General features: G+C 44.4%; 1 protein-coding gene across 4 annotated transcripts in view; it reads left to right on the top strand.

Annotated features, from left to right (window-relative positions):
* Positions 1-27,438, top strand: part of EVL (Enah/Vasp-like) — a 163,402-nt gene that overhangs the window by 49,355 nt on the left and 86,609 nt on the right. The window contains exon 2 of one of the 4 annotated variants that reach the window (XM_060162148.1): positions 244-379. The exons of the other annotated variants lie outside the window; for them this stretch is intronic. The gene's annotated coding sequence lies outside the window, so the exon portion shown is untranslated. The remainder of the gene's footprint in view (positions 1-243; positions 380-27,438) is intronic. 4 annotated transcript variants of the gene reach the window in all.

Here is a 27,438-nt window from a genome sequence, read left to right as displayed (position 1 = left end):
GGGGCATTATGATAATCAGGTTCCTGTGGTGATTCGAAGTGTGAATCAACTCACCCCGCCCTGACTGAAAACTTGAATACAGCCTGCCTCAAAGAAAGGTGGGCAATGCGGGGAACAAGTCCTAGTATTGGGGGGACGGCCCTTTACCAAGTTGCAATAGAACTCTGTCCACCGCCAGTGCAGCTCCCCTTTGTCTTCTGCGAATGAAGCCTCTGTGGCCTGACTGCGTCCTCTCTCTTAAAGCTTAACTCCCAGGAATCTTCCCTCTGCTCCAAAAAACGGATTTAGTCACAGATCTGCACGTGCCACTTTGCTTCCCCGTCTCTAAACTGAAACCACAGAACGCGTTTCAAGATTTCAGCGAGAGGCAGAGTGACAGGTAAGCAAAGAGTTTATTAGTAAGTATAGGATGCTTGTGAGAGATACAAGCGGGCAGGCAAGGGAGTGCCGCCCCCAGAACTTAGTGGGCTACGGTTTATAATCGAAGGAGAAGTGGGGCGGGGGAGAAGACCACCTTCGTCTTCACTCTTAAGCAGACGTCAGGCCTCCACCATCAGCTCCTCCTCCACGGCGGGCGGGGGAGTTCTCTTGCCCCTACACTGGCGAACTGGGACTGTCACGGAGCCATGGAAACGAGCAAAACGGCGGTAACATACACTGAAATGCAGTAAACCGTCTCAGGTTTCAGTGTAATGTCACCTTTTCCTCACATTTTTGTTTTTCGTGTGTGTAGAGGAGCATGTCCTAGGATTCACTAACTTACTGGCCTCACTGGGCAGGATGTGGGCCTCATTCCACCATTATTTTAGTGTTTTGGGGGGGGCATGTCTCATGCTTCTGTTGCATGGTTTTGTTGCTAAGCAAGCCCGTTCGGTTTTGTGCTTAAGCAAACCTGCTTTCTTGACTGATCATTAACTCACAGGATTCGCCCATACCTTTTTCTTTACTTAAGATTCCCTAGTGCAATTAACCGTTTAATCACCAACTTCGTCCCTTTACTCTTTTCCTGTCAAAACCATTGTTTTCTTCCCATGAAACCCTTCAAAACCCAGGACTGCACATGCTACCTTCAGGAGCCTTTTCTGACCTCTGTCGCCCAAATACATTCTCCTTTCACTGAACTCCCATAGAGCACTCAAGCCGTATAACACATAATCTAATATTTAATGTTTCTCAGTCTTATCTTCCTGACTAGACTGAGGGATACTTGAAGGCAGAAGCAGGGTTTGCTGCATCTTCATCCCATCTCTCCCACTTGAGCAGAGCTGGATGCAGCCTGGCTTCTCGGCACTTTTTATTTGCTCATTTTTATGACTTATTTAAAACCCTCTGCCATATGCCAGTCATTGTTCTAGGCCCTAGAAGGGGAAACGGCAGGAAAAAGGACAATTTGCTGCCTCTCTGACGTCTGCTCATTACTGAGCACGGAGGCATGATTGGGATTTTGAGAGAGGTACTGAGTCTGGGGAGCAGGACCTGCTGTGCACGGGCAGGGTCTGTCCGGGCAGTAGACCAGCAGGAAGGCCTGGAAGGGCCAGATGGTAGGGTTTCAAAGCTGTAGGGACTTAGAAAAGGTTAGAGCTAGTAAAAATGCATGTGAAGTTTAAAGAGTCGTTACGTATTTAAACGAAAAGTTTTTCTGGTTCTTCTAGATTCAGATGCAAACAAGATAGCACGTGTGCACGTGTACCCGCCATATTCCAGGCACTTTTGTTATCATCTCTAATTTTCCCAACAATCCTATGAGCTAGACATTACTATTACCATCTTATCTAAGAGGCACCTAAGGTTCAGAGAGGTTAGGTCACTTCCTCAGAGTCACACATCTGCTTAATTGGTAAAGCTGGAAATTGGATCTAGGTCTTCTAACTAAAACGTCAATGCTTGTTTTTGTCATTCGGACCCTAATTTTGTAAAACAGAGTCTGTGAGGTATTCTGGCACTATTTGTTTTATATAATGTTTCATTGGATAAGTGAGTATATCACATTTATTGAGCCCTGACTGTGATCATTGTAACCTGCTAAGCACTCTGTAGGCATGAACACATGTACCGCCGTCCTCATAGTAATCCTGAGACAGCTGCTGTTATTGTCGTACCTGTTTCACAGCTTGTCCAGCATCACACAGAGCTGGCATTTGAACCCAGGGCCGTCTGACTCTGAGACCTGTGCTTTTGACTGCTGTCTTAGTCGTACAAGGGGCTTCATGGGGAACAAAGTTCTGTGGTCAGCTGTTTGAGGAAAATTGCACACCCCATGCCCTGGAGAGTAGCATGAAGGCTCTGAGAAGTCCTGTAGCGGCGGGTGTGTGGATATGTGTGAATTTTGCCCCGAGTTTCCCATGTGTGTTTGATGAAGGAACTTTTATTGCCTAACACTTAATTTTTAGTTTTAACTCTGGAAAATGCTGCTGTAGCGGAAGGAGAATCTGAGCCTGGGAATTAGAAGAGGGGGGAGAGGAGAATATTCAGAGCAAAATACATAAATGGAAGAAGATAATAAATGGAGCCTGTGATTTGAAGTCTCGTTTAGGTGTGAGTTCAGGCTTCTGCTCTTACTGGCTGTGTCATTTGGGGCAAATCATTTATTCTTTTTGGGTCTCACGTGCCTTATCTGTAAAATATTGTTGTGAGGAAAAGTGTGATTATATACGCAAAAGTGCTTTGTTAACAGTAAAACGCGTAGTTCTTTTTCCAGTTGTTACTTGCCAAGTTCATTTAGTGCCCTAGTACCTAACACGGCATCTACTAGCTGTTTGAAGGACAGTTAAAAGTTGTTCCATGGGGGCTTCCCTGGTGACACAGTTGTTGAGGGTCCGCCTGCCGATGCAGGGGACACGGGTTCGTGCCCCGGTCCGGGAAGATCCCACATGCCGCGGAGCGGCTGGGCCCGTGAGCCATGGCCGCTGAGCCTGCGCGTCCGGAGCCTGTGCTCTGCCATGGGAGAGGCCACAACAGTGAGAGGCCCGCATACGGCAAAAAAAAAAAAAAAGTTGTTCCATGAATGAATGGATTTTGTCTTACGTGTCTCTGAGTTCTGTAGCTGACATGTTACAACTGAAAAGTTTTTTTAAATGTTCCTTGAATTTTCTTTCTCAGTTGTGTTTTTGCTAGGTTTTATGTTTTTGGAGTTTAATGAAGTCACTAATTGGAAAATCAAGAACCATGTTTCTGTCATTCACTTTGTTGTACCCCAATTTGGACTGCCAAGGCAGTTTAGTTTGTGTGTTTCTGACATGTCCCTGGCAGCAAGAAATTTTTGACAGTTCCAAATGGTAAATTTCATTCAACAGTGTGCACGTGTTAGCTTTTTTTTCTTTAATAAATTTATTTATTTATTTTTGGCTGCGTTGGGTTTTCGTTGCCGTGTGCGGGCTTTCTCTAGTTGCAGCGAGTGGGAGCTACTCTTCATTGCGGTGCACGGGCTTCTTATTGCGGTGGCTTCTCTTGTTGCGGAGCACGGGCTCTAGGCTCATGGGCTTCAGTAGTTGTGGCGCGTGGGCTCAGTAATTGTGGCTCATGGGCTCTAGAGCACAGGCTCAGTAGTTGTGGCACACAGGCTTAGTTGCTCCGCGGCATGTGGGATTTTCCCAGACCAGGGCTCGAACCCATGTCCCCTGCGTTGGCAGGCGGATTCTTAACCACTGCGCTACCATGGAAGCCCTCTTTTATTTTGTACAATGCTCATTCTCTCAGATGTGCCCATCTGTGGTGGGTTTTTTTTTTTTAAAGGAATTTCTAATGTATCACCCTTTTGATGGAATTACTCTTGATGTTTCCATGATAAAGTCTAGCTCTTTTCAAGGACTGTAAGGAGGAGAAACTTGCTGCGGTTTTGCTTTCCAGTACAGATCTTACTGATGGGAAGTACTAAGATGTCAGGGCATTCTTTACCCACTTCAAATAAGTCATTGGTTTTTTAGCACCTGGCCAAAGAGACAGAGATGGGCTTGAGGTTATTTCAATAAGTAAGATGTTGTACAAAGATCAAGAAATTTTTAAAAAGAGAGAGGCAGTCAAAATACTTTTTAGCACACCTGTTTGTTTGCTGGAATAGCATTTATTGCTAGAAAGATACTGTGTTTTGCCCAGCAGCCATTTTGGAGAGGAGGGGTTAAGTAGAGGGGAGCTAGCTCTCCGTTCCCTGGTAACTTGACCTGGTCATGCAGTTTGCGTGGGCCTGACAACTCACCTCCACTCTGGGGTAGCACACAACCCAGGCCTGGCCTGGCCAAAACTCAATCCCCTGACTGTGGTGATTGGCTTAGGTGCAGGCATGTCATCTAAGAGTCCTCTATGAGACCGCTGATGGGCTAGAGCTATTAGGAAAGATGCTGGTTTTCTCTGTCAGGATCATGAAAGCCTCAAGTCATTGGTAACCTTCTTTCCCACCATGTGGGGAAAGATGGTCTGCTAGTGAAGCCAGAGAGAGAAGTAGGGTTCAGCAAAGGCCAAAGAAACCGAATTCTCCTGGCATCGCTGAGCTTGTGTGTCCCGCTTTCCGCCCTGCTTAATCCAGGCGTATTCATGAGCCCACTTTTTTGTACTGTATGAACTAATAAATTCCATTTTTTTCCCATTAATATCTGTCACCTACAACCTAAAGAATCCCAAATAATACAAAACCATGCAAGATAAATAAAAACAGACCAAAAACTGTATCATTTTTACCTCCAGAGGAGATGACTGTCCCAGTAATCTTCAAAATTGTCAGACCACATTTACAGTGTTGTATTCCATCTGGGTGTTTAACAAAGGACTGTGGTCTAGGACACTGATATGGATGGAATTGTGTCCCCCTCAATTCATAGGTTGAAGCTCTAATCCCCAGTGTGACTGTATTTGGAGATGGGGCCTTTAAGGAGGTACTGAAGGTTAAATGAGGTCATAAGGGTGGAGCCCTAATCCAATACGAATTGTGTCCATATAAGAAGAGGCAGAGTAACCAGGAGAGCTCGCGCACAGAGGAAGGCTGTGTGAGGACACAAGGAAAGGCGACATCTATTGTACAAGTCAGGTGAGAGACCTCTAGAGAAACCAACCCTGCTGACACCTTGATTTGGACTTGCAGCCTCCAGAACTGTGAGAAAGTGAATTGCTGCTTCTAAGCTCCCACTCTGGGGTATTTCGTTACAGCCACCCAAGTTGACTAATACAGGCTCGTTCATTTAACTTTTTTTTTTTTTTTTTTTTTTTTTTGCGGTACGCGGGCCTCTCACTGTTGTGGCCTCTCCCGTTGCGGAGCACAGGCTCCGGACGCGCAGGCTCAGTGGCCATGGCTCACAGGCCCAGCCGCTCCGCAGCATGTGGGATCCTCCCGGACCGGGGCATGAACCCATGGCCCCAGCATCGGCAGGTGGACTCTCAATCACTGCGCCACCAGGGAAGCCCTATCTTTTTTTTTTAAGGTTTTTTTTTTTTTAACATCTTTATTGGAGTATAATTGCTTTACAGTGGTGTGTTAGCTGATTCACTGCTATACATATACATATATCCCGATATCTCCTCCTCCTTGCATCTTCCTCCTGCCCTCCCTATCCCACCCCTCTAGGTGGTCACAAAGCACTGAGCTGATCTCCCTGTGCTATGCGGCTGCTTCCCATTAGCTATCTATTTTACATTTGGTAGTGTATACATGTCCATGCCACTCTGTCACTTCGTCCCAGCTTACCCTTCCCGGGTCCTCAAGTCCATTCTCTACGTCTGCATCTTTATTCCTGTCCTGCCCCTAGGTTCTTCAGAACCTTTTTTTTTTTTTTTTAGTTTCCACATATATGTGTTAGCATACGGTATTTATTTTTCTCTTTCTGACTTACTTCACTCTGTATGACAGTCTCCAGGGCCATCCACCTCACTACAAATAACTCAATTTTGTTTCTTTTTATGGCTGAGTAATATTCCATTGTGTATATGTGCCACATTTTCTTTTTCTCTTCATCTGTCGATGGACATTTAGGTTACTTCCATGTCCTGGCTATTGTAAATAGAGCTGCAATGAACATTGTGGTACATGACTCTTTCTGAATTATGGTTTTCTTAGGGTATATGCCCCGTGGTGGGATTGCTGGGTCGTATGGTAGTTCTGTTTTTAGTATTTTGAGGAACCTCCATGCTGTTCTCCATAGTGGCTGTATCAATTTACACTCCCACCAACAGTGCAAGAGGGTTCCCTTTTCTCCACACCCTCTCCAGCATTTATTGTTTGTAGATTTTTTGATGGCCATTCTGACTGGTGTGAGGTGATACCTCATTGTAGTTTTGATTTGCATTTCTCTAATGATTAGTGATGTTGGGCATCCTTTCATGTGTTTATTGACAATCTCTGTATCTTCTTTGGAGAAATGTGTGCTTAGATCTTCTGCCCATTTTTGGATTGGGTTGTTTGTTTTTTTGTTATTGAGCTGCATGAGCTACTTGTAAATTTTGGAGATGCATCATTTGTTAGTTGCTTCATTTGCAAATCTTTTCTCCCATTCGGAGGGTTGTCTTTTCATCTTGTATATGGTTTCCTTTGCTGTGCAAAAGCTTTTAAGTTTCATTAGGTCCCATTTGTTTATTTTTGTTTCTATTTCCATCCCTCTAGGAGGTGGGTCAAAAAGGATCTTGCTGTGATTTTTGTCATAGAGTGTTCTGCCTATGTTTTCCTCTAAGAGTTTTATAGTGTCTGGCCTTACATTTAGGTCTTTAATCCATTTTGAGTTTATTTTTGTGCATGGTGTTAGGGAGTGTTTTAATTTCATTCTTTTACATATAGCTGTCCAGGTTTCCCAGCACCACTTATTGAAGAGGCTGTCTTTTCTCCATTGTATATTCTTGCCTCCTTTATCAAAAATAAGGTGACCATATGTGTGTGGGTTTATCTCTGGACTTTGTATTCTGTCTGTTCCGTTGATCTATATTTCTGTTTTTGTGCCTGTACCATACTGTCTTGATTACTGTAGCTTTGTAGTATAGTCTGAAGTCCAGGAGCCTTATTCCTCCAGCTCCATTTTTCTTTCTCAAGATTGCTTTGGCTGTTCAGGGTCTTTTGTGTTTCCATACAAATTATGAAATTTTTTGCTCTAGTTCTGTGAAAAATGCCATTGGTAGATTGATAGGGATTGCATTGAATCTCTAGACTGCTTTGAGTAGTATAGTCATTTTCACAATGTTGATTCTCCAATCCAAGAACATGGTATATCTCTCCATATGTTTGTATCATCTTTAATTTCTCTCATCTGTGTCTCATAGTTTTCTGCATACAGATCTTTTGTCTCCTTAGGTTTATTCCTAGGTATTTTATTCTTTTTGTTGCAATGGTAAATGGGAGTGTGTCCTTAATTTCTCCTTCAGATTTTTCATCATTAGTGTATAGGAACGCAAGCGATTTCTGTGCATTAATTTTGTATCCTGCTACTTTACTAAATTCATTGACTAGCTCTAGTAGTTTTCTGGTAGCATCTTTAGGATTCTCTATGTATAGTATCATGTCATCTGCAAACAGTGACAGCTTTACTTCTTCTTTTCCAATTTGGATTCCTTTTTCTTCTTTGATTGATGTGGCTAAAATGTCCCAATCTATGTTGAATAATAGTGATGAGAGTGAACAACCTTGTCTGGTTCCTTTTATCTTAGTGGAAATGGTTTCAGTTTTTCACCATTGAGAACGATGTTGGCTGTGGGTTTGTCATATATGGCCTTTCTTAGTTGAGGTAAGTTCCCTCTATGCCTACTTTCCGGAGGGTTTTTATCATAAATGCGTGTTGAATTTTGTCAAAAGCTTTCTCTGCATCTACTGAGATGATCATATGGTTTTTCTCCTTCAATTTGTTAATGTGGTTTATCACATTGATTGACTTGCGTATATTGAAGAATCCTTGCATTCCTGGGATAAACCCCACTTGATCATAGTGTATGATCCTTTTAATGTGCTGTTGGATTCTGTTTGCTACTATTTGGTTGAGGATTTTTGCATCAGTGTTCATCAGTGATATTGGCCTGTAGTTTTCTTTCTTTGTGACATCTTTGTCTGGTTTTGGTATCAGGGTGATGGTGGCCTCGTAGAGTGAGTTTGGGAGTGTTTCTCCCTCTGCTATATTTTGGAAGAGTTTGAGAAGGATAGGTGTTAGCTCTTCTCTAAATGTTTGATAGAATTCGCCTGTGAAGCCATCTGGTCCTGGGCTTTTGTTTGTTGGAAGATTTTTAATCACAGTCTCAATTTCAGTGCTTGTGACTGGTCTGTTTATATTTTCTGTTTCTTCCTGGTTCTGTCTCGGAAGGTTTTGCTTTTCTTAGAATTTGTCCATTTCTTTCAGGTTGTCCGTTTTATTGGCATAGAGTTGCTTGTAGTCATCTCTCATGATCCCTTGTATTTCTGCACTGTCAGTTGTTATTTCTTCTTTTTCATTTCTAATTCTGTTGATTTGAGTCTTCTCCCTTTTTTTCTTAATGAGTCTGGCTAATGGTTTATCAGTTTTGTTTGTCTTCTCAAGAACCAGCTTTTAGGTTTATTGATCTTTGCTATTGTTTCCTTCATTTCTTTTTCATTTATTTCTGATCTGATCTTTATGGTTTCTTCCCTTCTGCTAACTTTGGGGGTTTTTTGTTCTTCTTTCTCTAATTGCTTTAGGTTTAATGTTAGGTTGTTTATTTGAGATGTTTCTTGTTTCTTGAGGTAGGATTGTATTGCTAATAACTTCCGTCTTAGAACTGCTTTTGCTGCATCCCATAGGTTTTGGGTCTTCGTGTTTTCATTGTCATTTGTTTCTAGGTATTTTTTGATGGCCTCTTTGATTTCTTCAGTGATCTCGTGGTTATTAAGTAGTGTATTGTTTAGCCTCCAATGTGTTTGTATTTTTTACAGATTTTTCCTGTAAGTGATATCTAGTCTCATAGCCTGTGGTCCAAAAAGATACTTGATATGATTTCAGTTTTCTTAAATTTACCAAGGCTGGATTTGTGACCCAAGATATGATCTATCCTGGAGAATGTTCCATGAGCACTTGAGAAGAAAGTGTATTCTGTTGGTTTTGGATGGGATGTCCTATAAATATCAGTTAAGTCCATTTTGTTTAATGTATTATTTACAGCTTGTGTTTCCTTATTTATTTTCATTTTGGATGATCTGTCCATTGGTGAAAGTAGGGTGTTAAAGTCCCCTACTATGATTGTGTTACTGTCCATTCCCCCTTTTATGGCTGTTAGCATTTGCCTTATGTATTGAGGTGCTCCTATGTTGGGTGCATAAATATTTACAATTGTTATATCTTCTTCTTGGATTGATCCCTTGATTATTATGTACTGTCCTTCTTTGTCTCTTGTAATAGTCTTTATTTCAAAGTCTATTTTGTCTGATATGAGAATTGCTGCTCTAGCTTTCTTTTGATTTCCATTTGCATGGAATATCTTTTTCCATCCCCTCACTTTCAGTCTGTATGTGTTCCTAGGTCTGAAGTGGGTCTCTTGTAGACAGCATAAATACGGGTCTTGTTTTTGTATTTATTCAGCCAGTCTGTGTCTTCTGGTTGGAGCATTTAGTCCATTTACATTTAAGTAATTGTCAATATGTATGTTCCACTTACCAATTTCCTAATTGTTTTGGGTTTGTTTTTGCAGGCCTTTTCCTTCTCTTGTGTTTCCTGCCTGGAGAAGTTCCTTTATCATTTGTTTTAAAGCTGGTTTGGTGGTGCTGAATTCTCTTAGCTTTTGCTTGTCTGTTAATGTTTTAATTTCTCCATCTAATCTGAATGAGATCCTTGCTGGGTAGAGTAATCTTGGTTGTAGGTTTCTCCCTTTCATCACTTTAAATATGCCCTGCAAAAAAAAAAAAAAAAAAAAAAAAGCCCTGCCACTCACTTCTGGCTTGCAGAGTTTCTGCTGAAAGATCAGCTCTTAACCTTACGGGGATTCCCTTGTGTGTTATTTGTTGCTTTTCCCTTGCTGCTTTTAGTATTTTTTCTTTGTATTTATTTTTTGATAGTTTGATTAGTATGTGTCTTGGCGTGTTTCTCCTTGGATTTTTTTCTGTATAGGACTCTCTGCGCTTCCTGGACTTGATTGACTATTTTCTTTCCCATATTAGGGAAGTTTTCGACTATAATCTCTTCAAATATTTTCTCAGTCCCTTTCTTTTCCTCTTCTTCTGGGACCCCTATAATTCGAATGTTGGTACGTTTAATATTGTCCCAGAGGTCTGTGAGTCTGCCCTCAATTCTTTTATTCTTTTTTCTTTATTCTTCTCTGCAGTAGTTATTTCCACTATTTTATCTTCCAGGTCCCTTATCTGTTCTTCTGCCTCAGTTATTCTGCTATTGATTCCTTCTAGAGAATTTATAATTTCATTTATTGTATTGTTCATCATTGTTTGTGCTTTAGTTCTTCTAGGTCCTTGTTAAATGTTTGTTGTATTTTCTTAATTCTGTTTCCAAGATTTTGTATATCTTTCCTATTATTACTCTGAATTCTTTTTCAGGTAGACTGCCTATTTCCTCTTCATTTATTAGGTCTGGTGGGTTTTTATCTTGCTCCTTCATCTGCTGTGTGTTTCTCTATCTTCCCATTTTGGTTAACTTACCATGTTTGGGGTCTCCTTTTCACAGGCTGCAGGTTCGTAGTTCCTGTTGTTTTTGGTGTCTGCCCCCAGTGGCTAAGGTTGGTTCAGTGGGTTGTGTAGGCTTCGCGGTGGAGGGGACTGGTGCCTGTGTTCTGGTGGATGAGGCTGGATCTTGTCTTTCTGGTGGGCAGGACCGCATCTGGTGGTGTGTTTTGGGGTGTCTGTGAAGTTAGTATGATTTTAGGCAGCCTCTCTGCTAATGGGTGGGGTTGTGTTCCTGTCTTGCTAGTTGTTTGGCATGGGGCGTCCAGCACTGGAGCTTGCTGGCCATTGGGTGGAACTGGGTCTTAGCGTTGAGACGGGGATCTCTGGGAGAGCTCTCGCTGATTGATATTATGTGGGGCCGGGAGGTCTCTGGTGCACCAATGTCCTGAACTTGGCTCTCCCACCTCAGAGGCACAGGCCTGACACCCGGACAGAGCACGAAGACCCTGTCAGCCACATGGCTTTAGGCTGGAGGGCTCTGGTGTCAAGATTGCCAGATTCAAAACTCAGTTTGGCCTTCTCTGGCTCTGTGGTCTCAGGTGAATTTCCTCATCCACTGGGTCCTAAAGTACAGCACCTGTTCCCTGTGACTCCGAAACTAAAGGGCAGGAGTGGTGGACTGAACTCTGAGGGGAAAAAAAATGCAAGGAAACGCAGAAGATGGACAGCCAGTGGTAGAAACCTGAAGAAGGAAGACTAGGCAGGGTGAAGCTGATGCTGCCCAGCAACAGCGGAAGCTGGAGGAGCCCACGTCAGGCTTCTTAAAGTGGAACTTAAGGAAAGTGAATAACCTCGGGTGCACAGTATAGATAAAAGAACTAGGTTTAAACCATGTGCAAGAAAGTTCTAAATAAATGACAACGTGGGTCCATCCCTCCATGCTAAGGGCGTCCTAAGTAATTTCCTCTCCTGGACTCGTCAGCATCTTAACCCACTCTTTTCCCTTGGCTCGTGTGTCCCAGTGGTGGCCTAGAGCCGGTCCTGGGTGGTGTCTGTCCCTCTGCGTGCTGGCTTCTGGCACGTGGACAACTCGGCCAGCGGCTCAGTACATGGTGATGGTATTACTAGCACCTTGCTCCCTCTGCAGTTTCTTACAAGCTCCTCTTGTTTCCCCGCTTTCTCTCCTCCCTGTTCTTGTCCGCTGTCATCAGTTGCTGTGTTTTTCTCCTGTGAACTTCTCCTTGCTTGTTCGTAATCTGCTGTGTGGGGTTACTCCTGCGCCTGCATCCTCTCCCTCTGGTCCACACACAGGCTTACCTTCTCCGCTGTACTTGGATTACTTCTGTGTTTCACTGTTTTTCCCATATTTTGACTTCAAGCGTTCGGGCAGAGCGAGGATGGAGTGTGGTTGCCCCCTTGCTCCTCTGGAAACTCACCTGAGGACAAAACAAGACAGAACAAAACCAACCCTGACTCCTACACAGTGGATGCCCTTCCCTCTCAAGAAGTTAAACCTTTTTATGCATCTTCTGTGCTTTTGCTTTTACATTTTCCCACCTGCACCAAGGAGTTTATACATCATCAGTCAGACCTTCCCTGGGCTGTTAGAGACCAAGAAGAAGGGCTTCTCCCAGGCGCTTCTTTGTTTAACCTTTGCTGCCTGTGTGTTTAATTTGTTTGGTCCATAAGTAGCTCTGAGAGCTTTTGTAAAAGTCACTCAACTGTCCCGTGTCTCAGTTTCTTCCTCTTTCAAATGAGTCTGACACTGTAAGCGTGGAAGAGCTGATGAATACATAAAATATCACACTGAAAATTCATGGTGCCGTTACTACACTCATAATATAAGAGTATATCATATGCGGTAATATGTGTTTGTCACTGAACATGAATATGACTATTATTGACAGTAATGGTCCACCTTCTGTTGTTCCCTTAATTCCAAGACCAGGAATGCAGTCAGTGTTAATTAAAGGAGGAGGTTATGTTTGGTAGCATGGAGAGGGTACATTTGAAAGGATATTGAACTTGTTTTCACAACTCCTAGACTGTGCTCCACCAAGCTGTTAGGTGTAGGGCAAGTCCTTCACACAAGCTTTTCATGCCTTTTCATGCCTCCATGTCTATCTCACAGAATAGCTTGGATAATTAGATGATATAATGTATCTCAAAGTACTTTACGTTTGCCTCACCCTTTACAGTTTACCGAGGCAGAATGTTGGCAGAGGGAGGGATGGGGCAGTGTGCTGTGGTACCAGGACCGGGGTTCAAGGTGACCTGCCACGTACAAGTAAAGTGGCCTTGAACCCCTCTCTGAGCTTCAGTTCTCTCGTATTTAAAATGAAAATAATGATAATAAATGTGAAGAGCCCAGCATTCAGTAGGTGCTCAGTAAATGTCTATAGAAATAGATGATTATTAGACGTATATCCTGGATGTGACATTTTCACCTGCATATTGCCAAGTGGATTTGGACCCCATAAATAAATGTGTCTGTCTTAGTGTATTTTCCCAGGTATTTTTGCCAAACTGTTTTTTATTTGTGTGAAAATACTAGTATCTGACGTAGAAAATCCTCTCTGAAAGTTTTGCTTTTGGTTTGCAAAGAATAGAACGACTCTAAGCTGGGAATCAATTAAGCAGTGATAGAGTGAATAGAAGCACAGAATAGTGGCTAGTGTGCCACATTTTCTGGAGCAGCCCTGGCCAACAGAATAGAGCACAAGCCACAGATGGGAGCCACGTGCCGCATTTTAAATATTTCATAGCCCTATTAAGTAAGAAGAACAGATGCAATTAATTTTAGTCATATATTTATTTAAAATACTGTGTCTAAAATATAATTTCAACATGTAATCAAGGTAAAAATTACTAATGAGCTGTATTAGATGACTTTTGGTACTGAGTCTTTGAAGTCTGGTATGTCCTTTACACTAGCATCGCGTCTCTACTCGGACCGGCGACACTTCTAGTGCTCTTGGTCACGTGGCTCGGGTCGTGGCACTGGACAGTGCAGCTCCGTGTCCCCATGAACTGAGAAGGAAAAGTAACTCAGACAGAGATCTCTTTCACGTTGCTGCATTTAGCAAACGGACTTGAAAGTGCTGAGCTAAATAGAATTTCCAGATTTGTGCAGTATTCCTTGCTCTGTATTAGGTTGCAGTGATATTGGAGGCTTCCACATACTGCTCGTTGCTCCTAATTTCTCTGCTCCTGACACGAGCGCCATGGGCACGCTGCCTGCCTTGCGGATAAGCTCCCCAGCATTGAAGCTTGGGCCGGCTTTACACCACTTCCCACAGGAGGTGGGTCTTCTTTGGGGGGTTTTGTGTGAGGACCTGACATTGTCAGATTTGCATTTTATCCAGTTACTCTTGGAACTAAGTATGTGGAAGCTGGGTTTGAAGGAGCTATAGCTAGAGGCAGGGCAGCCAGTTAGGGAGCTGAGTTAGTCCACGTGAGAACTGCTGAGGTTTAATCTGGGTTGCCAGTTCTTGGCAAATTATTGGTTGAGGAATAGGAAAGAAATTCCAGATTGCCTGCCAAATAAATTGTGGTAGCATTAATTAAAGTAGAAACTATTAGAGGAAAAGCTGGGCATAGAGACGATGAAAGAGTAGCTACTTCCAGCCAGTGTGTTGGTACCGTTAGGGTGATGAGCCTCCTGCCTGGGGTTGGTGGAGTTAGAGCTGTCTGTGAACTCTGGGTGGGGGAAGGGCTGTGAAAAGAAGGAGACCCCTGAGAGGCAGGAGGCGGCAGGAGGAAGCTTTGAGAGGATCTGAGCGTCTGTCTTCTCGTAGGGACACTGAGGCCCAGAGAGGGGACTCACTTGGCCAGGCTGCTGGGGAACTGACAGGAGACCTGACGGGAAACCCAGGACCAGCTGCCCAAGTCACGTGCCTCCTGGGCCAGGGCTCTTTCCTCTGTGCCCAAAAATGAGCATCTCCTAAGTTTAAGATTTTAGGGAACAGTGCTGGTACATGGGGTTAGCCTGGCATCCATCATGTTTGCAGAGCAAGGAGCACCCAGGAAAAGTTCTGATTGACAGTCACTATCCCAAATGCCAGGCTAGGAGAGGTTTTTTTAAAAATAAAAACAACTGGTCACTTTTTTTTTTTTCTTTCCCGGTACGCGGGCCTCTCACTGTTGTGGCCCCTCCCGTTGCGGAGCACAGGCTCCGGACGCGCAGGCTCAGGGGCCACGGCTCATGGGCCCAGCCGCTCTGCGGCATGTGGGATCCTCCCAGACCGGGGCACGAACCCGCGTCCCCCGCATCGGCAGGCGGACTCTCAACCACTGCGCCACCAGGGAAGCCCCAACGGGTCACTTTTGTACTTGCTTTGTAGAATACCCATGGCTTCCAGGTCTGCTGTCTCCTCATCAGTCCTAGGCAGAATAAGGACCAGTCACCTCGTCTTACAGGTGATGAAATAGGCCAAGGGTAGAAAGGTAAAGAGATTTGCCTGGAGTCCCGCTGCTACTAAAGGACAGAGCTTAGGCTTGTCTAGGTCTTCTGATGCCAAGGTCAGGCCGTTTCACTATAATGTACTGTACTTCCCAAGTCAGCCTTCCTCCATCCAGTAATCCTCCATTTATACAGCAGCCTGGATCCAGTCCTGTGTCAGAGCCTGGGGCTGCAGAGATGACCAAAACACTATCCCTGCCCGATGGCTCAGTTTGGTGGTGGTTTCCCAGAGGACACAGTGCTGCAGTAGATACAGGTGGATGGAGCAGAGTGTGTCTGCCCTCCATATTCCCTTGCTGGGTTCTCAGGTAGGTCTGTTCTGAATCAGTTTGGGCAGGACCTTAGGCAACATTTCCTGGCTGTGAACTCAAGGTTGAAAAAGAGACTGGTATTGGTGGAAAATAGAGGTTGACTATTACTAAAATTTTAGACCTAGGATGCTTTGTGAAGAACTGGAGATTTTGACCTCCTTTAGGGCCTGACAGATGGAGCAGCTGGATCTGTCTCGTCACTGTCGAGTAGACGACTTCAAGGCAACGACCTTGAGGAGTTTCTACTGAAGTGCTGGGTGAGTGGGCATCCGGAAGAGGCAGAGTTCCATGGACTTATGTGCCTATTGTCATCCTGCAAAGATTTTAGTGGCATGTGTCAAAAACAGATACATTAGTTCATAGATTCCAGGCCAGCCTGATAGGGTCTTTTTAGATTTTTAAATCATGAACTCTGTTATTAGCTAGATCTAGACTGATGAAACTGGAGTGGAATTCAGCAGAAGTTGAAGACAGTCCCCCAAACCAGGAAGTGACTGTCAGATGGGTGGTAGTCGCTTAGAGGATGCCCACCCAGGGTTGTATGGAATGTGATTCCACCTGTCTGTTAAAAAGATCATGTTGTAATGTAAATTGGCAAGAATGATGTTATAGGGGTAACTTTGATTCATCTTGGTGATGGGGAAAAAGGTAATTCTTGCAAACGTTGATACTTCATGGTAATAACTTGCAGCGCAATTTTCTGTAGAACTTTTCCTGACACACCGGGTGAGCTGCACTTCCTTAGTTGAGAACTGCTGCTGAAGACCCCTGTGCATGTGTAAACCGGCATCCACATGCATGGCCTTCCGTGTGTTAATAAGCGGAGTGCTGAGCTCCACACCCCTCTGACAAGTGAAATGTTTTACTTTTCAAGAATCTTCCCCATTCATTGTTGTATTTAATCTTCACAAGCAGCATGGTAATGAAGAAACAGACTCAGACCAGTTGAGACTTAAAATAGTTTGAGACAGGGTTGGCCGTGTGCAGGTGGCCTCCTAATCCCATCCCTCATTTTAAAGATGAGGAGATTATGGCCCTGAAAGGTAACTCGTTTCCCTGAGACCCGACCAGGTGTAGCTTGTCTCCCGACTCCCCACTCCCAGCTCGTCCCATCACACCTGCCCTGTGTGTCCCCGAGGCCATGAGGCCCAGTCAGGGCATCAGTCACAGGAGAAATGTTAGCGTGAACAGGAACTAAACCGTCATCAGCAAAGCTGCCTGAAACAGCAGCCAGGATATTTGGACAGAGATTTTTTTTTTAAGGATTCATTTTTTTTGAAAATTAATTCATTAACGAAGTAATTATATTTCCTGTCAGCGTAGGCTAAGGCACTAAGCTATACCAGCTGCCTCCCCCATAACAGTTTTTGTTGGCCACACTTAAAAGCAGTATCATTGGCTTCAGGAATAGAGAATTTTAAAATAGCATGGACTCCGTTTTCAGAGCAGGGAGGGCTCTCAAAGGTGATCTGTGGTTCTCTCACTGTGCGCACAGGCAGTGATGCCCAGAGAAGCCAGCAGGCTCACCTGATCTCGAAACAGGGAGCGGCCCAGGCCTGCAGTGCCTCCCTGCTCGGGGCCTCAGTTCACCAGGAGGCGTGCGTGCTTGCCGTCACAGGGAGCCCTTTCAGAGACACCTGTCCCATCTCCGTGGGCCGCAGGGGGGCCGAGAAACTCGCGGCGGGTGCAGGGCTGGGGTGCAGCGCTTGTCGACTGCCCGAGAGGGTGCTGACCGTCGAGTCCTGCCTCTCTCTGCAAAGCTCAGGGACCCTGGGTACAGCATTTCGCCCTTCTGGGCTTCAGAGAATGTGAGTATATTTTTATCTTCACCTCTCCCACCTCGCTGGTGAGGCTGTTGTGATGACTGAGAGTGTGAAACCCACTTCTTTAAGTGCAGATCACTATAGAAATGATAAAGGGTATTCTAAGAGTCAGAAATAGACGGCCAGCTGCCTGCTTCTTCCTTTGCTTTTTTCCTTCTCCCCTTCTCTCTCCTTCCTCTCTCTCACTGCTCCAAGTCTGTGCTGCTCTGATACTAGGACTCAGGTTTATCCTCCAGCATCAGTCAAGCTGCTGCCCAGGTGTAGACCTGTACAGGCTATGACCTGGGACACCTGTCTGGGGTGCTTGGTCACGGGAGACCGGCGTTCAGGTTCCGGCCCTTCCACTAGCTTGCTGTGGCCTTTCGGACGAGTTGCTTCTCCTCTGCAGGCCTGTCTCCTTTACAGCAGGCCTGCTCAACATTGGCACAGTCGACATCTGGGGCCAGGTAACCCTTTGTCGGGGAGGCTGCCCTGTGCATTGTATTAATAGGGTATCTACAGCATCCCTGGTCTTACCTGCCAGGTGCCAGTAACCTCCCTGGTTGGGAGCCACTGCTTTATGGTACAGTAAGGGTAATAGTAAAATCATGGCCCACTTTTGCAGATGTCTCGTGCATCATATAAAATAAAGAGAGTGAGGTATTTTCTAAAATCTAGTACCGTCTCCTGCTGCCTTAGTACCCTGTTCATGCCATATCTTCACAATCGTCATTTCTAACTGCCCAGCCTGGGAATGGACCCCTCCTGAGCTCTCCCATCACCCTGTACTTTCCCATCATTGTGCTTGCAACAGTATGTTATATCTGACTGTCTGGACTGCGGGGATATATTTTAGTTTACTTTATATCCATGAAATTTCACATAGTGCATATGCCATTTAATAGGTGCCCGGCACATGCTTGTTAAATGAGTAAATCTCTCCCTTAAGTACAGTGCTTTTCACTTTTCCTATCGGTCATCTCCTTTGATCCCCACCAGAACTCTGTCTGCTAGAAAGGACTGGGGTTATTTCTTCCCTTCTGTAACTGAGCACACATCAGAAAGGAAGAGGTGGGACTGTCCGCCTCAGCCCTGTGGCGACTTCCTCCTGTCCCGCACCCTTGCTTGGGGAGCTTGGGGAAGGGAGGGGCTGGCAGTAAACTGAAGCGTTAGCTACTTTTCTGCTTTGTCCTGTCCTGGGTATATTGGTTAATACTAAATCATTCGGTGATGTTTGTGCTCCTTGTTTGTCTGTGTTGATGGTTACTTGATGGAATGAATTATGGAATGAATCAGTGAATTCCCGGAACGCTCTGATGCCACTGTGGGCACTGATGACGCTAAGTAGTCTTGACAACTTTTTCCTCCAGCCATAGTCTGACTCTCATGAAAGCCAGGTCTACTTCCAGCCTAATTAGAGTAGTAGGTCACCCAGAAGCAGCTCAGAGCAGAACGAAAATCTTCAGAAGAGCCCTGTCTGATTTGATATGATTTTTTTCCCCGTCTTGTCATTGAAAAAAAGTGTTGAAATTCCAAATGTAGGATTCCTTTCTCTTTAAAGGCCTCTGAGACAGTGAGCCTGCGAGACTGAAAGCCCAAAGGGTCAGAAAAACCCAGGAGACACTATATATACACGAGGAGCACCGGGTTACTGAGTCTTCAGCAAATACAGTGTCGACTAATAATTTTGACAAGCAGTGAAAAGCAGTCCTGGACTAAGCATCGGGAGGCTTGGTTTACAAATCCAGTTCTGCAGCCACTGTCTGGAGACCCTGGGCAGATCGCTTTCACGTGGCCTGAGCCTCTTCCTGAGGCCATTAAACCCAAAGACAGAAACAAGTCATTTGTTCAAAAATAGAGTTGTTGGGCCACCTTTGGCAACCATGCAAAATCAGCGGCAAACAAGCCATTCAATCCGGTCTCCTATAAAGCAGATGTCCGTTACACTTAAAATTGCTTGGATGGCCCACGTCAAAACAAAACAGTCTTTCCTGTGGCTTCCCCCTCTGAAAGCAGGAAGCATATCTTGTCAGTCTCTGGGCTCCCAGCACATAGCACAGCGCCTGCTTTAGCCACTGGTCCTAATCATCTCCCTAAAGATCCCATAACAGAAGCACTCCGTCTTTCCGGTGAGCTCCACTGCATAGGTCCAGAGCTAGTGTTCACATTTGCCTTTCATCTCTCCAGGCTAGGCAGCCCCAGTTTTCTCAGCCAGTCCTCATGTGTTATGATTGCTCTTTGCCTCACTATCTTAGTCACCCTCTCAGAGTGTTTCCAGGTGGCCAGTACCTTTCATATTGCAATATCAAAAACTGACCTCGGGGCTTCCCTGGTGGCGCAGTGGTTGAGAGTCCGCCTGCCGATGCAGGGGACGCGGGTTCGTGCCCTGGTCCGGGAAGATCCCACATGCCGCGGAGCGGCTGGGCCCGTGAGCCATGGCCACTGGGCCTGCGCGTCCAGAGCCCGTGCTCCACAACGGGAGAGGCCACAACAGTGAGAGGCCCACGTACCGAAAAAAAAAAAAATTGATCTCAATATTCCATGTGTGGTTCAGCCTGGAGAGGGCATGGGTTACATACTCCACAGCCTGTAGCACAAAGATAAATGAATCAAGTACCTAATCACTGTTTCTGATTCAGGTTCTGAGTTCTGATGTTCAGACATGTGTGAGATACCAACAAGCTTGCCTTGTGATTTTGCAAGATGACTTAGAGACATGTTGGACACTTGGGTGGAAAATCCGGAAATAGGTCCATACAGATTTGTCAGTTGATGTTTGACAAAGGTGCAAAGGCAATTCAATGGAGAAAGCATTGCCTTTTCAACAAATGGAGTTGGAACAATTAGACATTAATCTGCCAAAAAATGAACTTTGATCTAATCCCCACACATTATACAAAAATTACCTCAAGATGGATGCTAAATCTAAATGTAACATACAAAACTATAAGAATTCTGGAAGAAATCTTGAGACAACCTTCATGAGCTAGGGTTAGGCAAAGGGTTTGAGACATGACAGCAAAAGCAGCCATCCGTAAAAGAAGAAAAAGAGAGATGAATTGGACTTAATCAAATTAAAATAATTTTGACAAGGCAGGAGACAGACTTGGAAAAAATAATTGCTCATCCGAAAGGACTTGTCTTTGGAATGTATAGAGAACTCTCAAAGCTTAACAGTAATAAAACAGCCTGATTTTTTAAAAATGGGCAAAAGACTTGAATAGACATTTCACCAAAGACGATATACAGATGGCAAACAAGCACATGAAAAGATACACAGCATCATTAGTCACTAGAGAAATGCAAATTAAAATTACCATGAGATACTACAACGCACTTACTAGAATGACTGAAATGAAGAAAATATTGACAATGCCAAATGCTGGTGGGGATGCAGCTCTCCTACATCGCTGGTAGGAACAGAAATGGTACAGCTACTCTGGACAACAGTTTGGCAGTGTCTTATAAAGTTAAACATATAACCCAGTAATCTCAATCCTGGATGTTTACCTTATAGAAAAGAAAACTTACATTCACGTAAAAACCTGTGTGTGTGTGTGTGTGTGTGTGTGTGTGTGTGTGTGTGTGTGTGTGTGTGTGTGAGAGAGAGAGAGAGAGAGAGAGAGAGAGAGAGACTGTTTACAGTGGCTCTATTTATAACGGCCAAAACCGTAAACAACTCAAATGTGCTTTGGCTTACTGGATAAACAATTCGTGGTATATCCGTATGATGGAGTACTACTCTGCAAAACAAGAAAAAGGAACCAAATTATTTAATAAACACAGTAACTTGGATGAACCTCAGACGCATTATGCTGAGTGAAGGAAGCGTCCTAAAAGGTTACATACCATAGAGTTCCATTAGTATAGCATTCTATGAAAGAAAACTGTAGATCTAGAGAACAGATCAGTGAGAGCAAGGCGGGGGGCGGGGGCGAGGGAACGTGTGACCACTAAGGGACAATGGAGGAGGTTTAGGGGGTGATGGAACTGTATCCTCTGATTGCAGTGGTGGTTACTCAGATCCATATGGGTGTTAAATTCATTGAAATGAAATAAAACCAAAACCAAGCCAAACCAAAAGTTCTGAGGAACAAACAAACAAAAAGCTCCAGTTGTTTGGATGATAAAAAGTGGTTTCTCATTATTGTGTTCCTTTGGATTTATTTGATTTATAGTTAACCAAAACTACCTAATGTGTCCTTCTATCTTCAGATGATCATTAAAACCATTGGAAATCACTGAAAGGAGGCAGAAGGCTTGGAAACATTAAAATACTCAACATATAGCTTGAGATATGAATTGTTCTTGGGTTAGGTTTGTAGGCTTCCCTTGAAGCCTGGGCATAATTCAAGTTCATAGGCATTGCCTTGAAGCCAAAGAGCATATGTACTGCAACTGCTGGATTCTGGGGAGGTCTTTTTAGTCAGAAGTCCCCTTGATTCATTTTATATTCTCTATATTCTAGAAGGCTGAAATAACTTGAGGGTTGTCACCCTACGTGAGGTCCTTTCTACTGGGTATTGTTTCTGATGTGAGCCAGAATGGTTTTCTTCAACAATCTCAAAGTCCCACTAATTCATAATCCAGTTGGAAGCATTATATTCGCTGCATTTGGGGTTAGTTTTTTTGTTTGTTTGTTTTTGTGGGGGTTTTTTGCTTTTTTTTGTTTTTGTTTTTTTTGCAGTACGTGGGCCTCTCACTGCTGTGGCCTCTCCCGTTGCGGAGCACAGGCTCCGGACGCGCAGGCTCAGTGGCCATGGCGCACGGGCTTAGTTGCTCTGCGGCATGTGGGATCTTCCCGGACCGGGGCACGAACCCGTGTCCCCTGCATCGGCAGGCGGACTCTCAACCACTGCGCCACCAGGGAAGCCCTTGGGGTTAGTTTTTAATCATAGCTTTACTCAGACATAATTTACATACCATAAAATTCATCCACTTCAGGTGTACTGTTCAGGGGTTTTAGTATATTCAGTTTTGCCACTGTTACCACAGTGAATTTTGGAACATTATCGTCACCCCACAAGGAAACTCTGTACCCATTAGCAGTCCTTTCCCATTTCCCCCAGTCTCTTCCCCCGGCAACCACCAATCTACTTCTGTCTCTGTGGATTTGCCTGTTCTGGGCATTTCATATAAACGGAATTGTATGATGTGTGGTTCTTCGTGGTGGGCATCTCTCCCTTAGCCTGATGTTTTCAATGTGCCTGAATGTTACACTGGCATCCCTTTTTGAGATGCTAAGTTGCACGAGTCCCTCTACTAAGCAGGGCTCATTTTAGTCCATCCCCACATTATACCTGACGCGGGTGTAATGGAAGCAGCGCTGGACCATGATAAATGAAAATTGTGACCCCTTATTCCATACAAACATTTTCCCCCGCATGAACAATGGTTCTCTTTGGGGAGAGAGGACCAGAGGAGAGGAGATGGGCCTTAATTTACTTTCCATATCTTTCTATAGTTTGAGTTTTCTAACTTTAAACAAATATAACTTTAAAGCAAGGACTAGCTGAGTGGAGAGCTAATGCCTCCCACTTTGTTTACTCTGTATCTCTCTGTTTTAAGAAAGATCTAATAAGTCATATGTTTCTAAAATTTCACTGGGATGGTTTATTTAACTGTTTCTCCTCATAATTGTTTGGTTACTTTACATAGTTGAAGCTATATTACATATATATGTGCTCATGATTTCTTTTTGTATTTAATATTCCTCTGGATCCTTAATCATGTTTTTCTCCTTAAACTGTATTTGTGTGATATTAAAATTGCTAATGATGTTCTCTTTATATTTGCCTTATAACTTTTCCATTTATTTATTTTCAATCTTGAAGTATCCTTTTGTTTTAACTGTCTTGTGTTGACTCTGTAACTCTGGTTCTTATTTTTTATGAAATCCAACAAATCCCCGTCTGCTGACCAGTGATTTTAACCCACTTATGGTAGGTCGTGACTATTACATTAGCACAGCCATCTTCAAACTGGGGCACGTTCATTCCTGGGGGCGTGTTAAGACTTCCTGGGGCTACACTGGCAAAGAGAGCTTGAAGGGAATAAGTTTCCTGAGTTCCCAGTTCTGTGTGCCTGTGCTATGCTGGCTCCCCTTCCTCACATCACCTGTCATGATTCCTCTTTTCTCACTGTGTGGAAGAGAGGCGTATCGCCTGCCCTTTCCAAATCTTATGAAGATTCATTGCCTCAGGATATAATAACTTTCAGTAGACCAAACAGAGGAATAATTTGAGAATGCATTGGCCTTGAAGGAGTGTCTCCTGAGGGCAGACCAAAGAAAGCATCTATAGAAAATACCAGGGGCTTCCCTGGTGGCACAGTGGTTAAGAATCTGCCTGCCAATGCAGGGGACACGGGTTCGAGCCCTGGTCCGGGGAGAGCCCACATGCTGCGGAGCAACTAAGCCCATGCACCACAGCTACTGAGCCTGTGCTCTAGAGCCTGTGAGCCACAACTACTGAAGCCTGCGAGCCACAACTACTGGCGCCCACACGCTTTAGGACCCGCGTGCCGCAACTATTTGAGCCCACGTGCTGCAGCTACTGAATCCCACGTGCCTAGAGCCCGTGCTCCACAGCAAAAGAAGCCACCGCAATGAGAAGCCCGCGCACCGCAATGAAGAGTATCCCCTGCTCACCACAGCTAGAGAAACCCGCGTGCAGCAATGAAGACCCCACGCAGCCAAAAAAAACATAAGTTTAAAAAAAAAAAAGAAAGAAAATACCGAAGAGGGCAGCTCTTATTTCATCTAGGCTGCCAACTCGTGCAAAGTGCCGTGCCTTATACGTGTAGCTCTCTGTTCTAAAATTAAGAATTCTCTCACTGTGCTGTGTATAAGCATGTTAGAGTTCAAAATTTAGTCAAGGACAGGACTTCCCTGGTGGCGCAGTGGTTAAGAATCCGCCTGCCAGTGCAGGAGACACGGGTTCGAGCCCTGGTCCAGAAAGATCCCACATGCCGTGGAGCAACTAAGCCTGTGGGCCACAACTATTGAGTCTGCACACTCTAGAGCCCGTGAGCCACAACTACTGAGCCTGCGTGCCACAACTACTGAAGCCCGCAACCTAGAGCTCATGCCCTGCAACAAGAGAAGCCACCGCAATGAGAAGCCCGCACACCACAACAAAGAGTAGCCCCCGCTCGCCGCAACTAGAAAAAGCCTGCGCGCAGCAACAAAGACCTGACGCAACCAAAAAATAAATAAATAAATGTATTAAAAAGAAAAAAAGTTAGTCAAGGCTTCCCTGGTGGCACAGTGGTTGAGAATCCACCTGCTAATGCAGGCGACACGGGGTCAAGCCCCTGTCCGGGAAGATCCCACATGCTGCGGAGCATCTAAGCCCGTGTGCCACAACTACTCAGCATGCGCACCACAGCTACTGAGCCCGTGCGCCACAACTACTGAAGCCCGCATTCCTAGAGCCTGTGCTCCGCAACAAGAGAAGCCACCGCATAGAAGCCTGCGCACCACAACGAAGAGAAGCCCCTGCTCACCGCAATTAGAGGAAGCCCGCGCACAGCAACAGAGACCCAACTCAGCCAAAAAATAATAATAATTAATTAATTTTTTTAAAAAGTTAGTCAAACTTTTTCTGATAGAAAGTATAACTGATTTGGCCGAATGGTTTTACAGAGCAAGCAAGTTCTACCAGTTAAGTTTTATGGCAGACCTTTTTCATAAATTGAAAGGACTTAAGCTTACATCTTAAATTGCGTTTATAAATTTAACGTATTTAGTGCACATATACCATATATGATGTTTCTAAATATTAATCCTTCGCAACCATCTACACTTCCTGTGAAAAATCATACATGTTGTCTTAAAAATATGCAGCAGGATATATAATTTTCTAAATATTTTAGAAGGTACATAAGCAGAAAAATTGGGTGACCAGAGTAATACACTGATTTCTGCTGTCTTATTCTATATTTCTGTTTTTAACGCTTTTTTCTCCGTGTTTTTTTCCTCCCGCCCTGCCTTCTAGTGTATTATGTATATTGAATTTTCCTAAATTGAATTGAAAGCTGTAAATTCTATTTTTATTCTCCTGGTTGCTGCTCCTGACTTACTGTGACCCATGCTTGCCCCTCTTTCATCATCATTATTGTTCTAAGGCTTGTCAGTGTCTGCGCTTCCCTCAGCCTTTAATGTTCTCTGACCTCCCTCTGTTCCTCATCGGCAGTACTCCCCCACCCCCCCAACACACACACACACACACACACACACACACACACAAGTTGGTGTATCTGGAATTTTTGTTCAAAATTATAGATACACTTCCTTAAAAACTGGTTACTGATTATCATTGCTTATTCAAACATAAATTAAACCTCAGGCTATAAGAAGCTTCACTAGATTTTTGCCCCACCCCCGTAATTTTTCTAACTATTTTAAAAGACCATTTTAATCATTCTGCAGTCTGCAATTCAGTGATATTTAGTACATTCACAGTGCTGTGCAACCGTCACTACTATTTAGTTTCAAAGCCTTTTTATCACTTTTATCAAAAGGAAACTCCGTACTCATTAAGTAATCTCTTCCCATACCTCCCTCCCCTCCCCTCCATATTAATTATATTTTTAATGGGTTTTTTTTGATGTCTTGACGTCTTTGGGGGGCCTTGCTGGCTGGGGAGAGACTGCTCCTCCAGGGCTGGCTAATTCCTCTAGACAGTAAATTTGTTGGTGGGTCCACCTTTCATGTACAGACCAACCAGTCTGGCGTCCATACCCTCAGCCACCCCCTTTATCTAACTCACACACCAGGCCAGTATTTCCCCTGCCCTAAATCAAGCCTGGGACAGGTACCAGACAGCTACGGACAGCCCCTGGGCCCCACAGCCTGCTGGAATTATTCAAACCAGCCAATCCTAATCTGTTTACCCTGCTCTGCTCTTCCCACGGAAACTCCAAGAAGGGCTGTCGCCTCTGCCTTCCCCTTGCTCCTTCCTGCCTCCTGACCAACACTGGTGCTTTCGCAATCCCAAACCTCTTGTTTCGAGGGAAACTGTCGGTAACGTTAAACTTTTCTTAGAACGGCATTGTCGTCACTCAGTCACCTTTATAAATGAAAATCCAGACACAAATGACCCTCCTCACCCCACCCCGCCCCGTGACAGCACTAATCTGTGAATTCTGGATATCACATGTAAATGGAATCATACAGTATGTGGCCTTTCATGTCTGGCTTCTTTCACTTCGCATAATGATTTCAAGGTTAATCCGTGCTGTAGCGTGTGTCAGTACCTGCCTCCTTTTTATGGCTGAATAGTATTCAATTATATGCTCCCATTTTTTATATCTTATTTCTTCCTTCGTAAATTTTCTTTTTTTTTTTTTTTTTTTTTTTTGCGTAACGCGGGCCTCTCGCTGCCTTGGCCTCTCCCGCCGCGCAGCACAGGCTCCGGACATGCAAGCTCAGCGGCCATGGCTCAAGGGCCCAGCCGCTCCGCGGCATGTGGGGTCCTCCCGGACTGGGGCACAAACCCGCGTCCCCTGCATCGGCAGTTGGACTCCCAACCACTGCGCCACCAGGGAAGCCCTCTAAGATCTTATATACCTGAAAGTACATTTCCCCCGCCCCACATTTAAATAATGGTTTAGCGAGGTATGAAATGTGAGTATCAAAAGTTTTTCATCCAGTATTCTGAAGCTAATATCCTGTTGTCTTACTGCAGCTAGGATATAGAAGTCTGTTCTGATTTTTGTTCTTTAATTGGTCATCTGATTTTACTTGGAAAACTTTTTAGAATTTTCTCTCTGTCTGATTTTTTTTAATTAATTAATTTTGTTTTATTTATTTCCTTTTGGCTGCATTGGGTCTTCGTTCCTGCACATGGGCCTTCTCTAGTTGTGGCAAGCCGGAGCTACTCTTTGTCGCGGAGCGCGGGCTTCTCATTGTGGTGGCTTCTCTTGTTGTAGAGCATGGGTTCTAGGCGCATGGGCTTCAGTAGTTGTGGCACGCAAGCTCAGTAGTTGTGGCTCGCAGGCTCTAGAGCACAGGCTCAGTAGTAGTGGCGCACGGGCTTAGTTGCTCCGCAGCATGTGGGATCTCCCCGGACCGGGGATTGAACCTGTGTCCCCTGCATTGGCAGGTGGATTCTTAACCACTGCACCAGCAGGGAAGTCCTCGTCTGATGTTTTTGAATATTATTATAATCCTTGTGTGTGCACATGCACACTTACATTTTTTACTTGTCAATTCTGTTTGTCACCCTGTGAGCCTTTTCAGCCTGAGGTCTTAACATCTTTCTTGAATTCTGAAAAATTCTGCCATTATTTCTGCAAATATTTCATCTCTTTGTTTTTCTTTCCTTCTCAGATGCCTTTTTCACA

This window comes from Lagenorhynchus albirostris, chromosome 1, assembly GCF_949774975.1.
Source record: "Lagenorhynchus albirostris chromosome 1, mLagAlb1.1, whole genome shotgun sequence".
Lineage (NCBI taxonomy): Eukaryota > Metazoa > Chordata > Mammalia > Artiodactyla > Delphinidae > Lagenorhynchus > Lagenorhynchus albirostris.
This window is presented reverse-complemented; position numbering and strand designations above follow the sequence as displayed.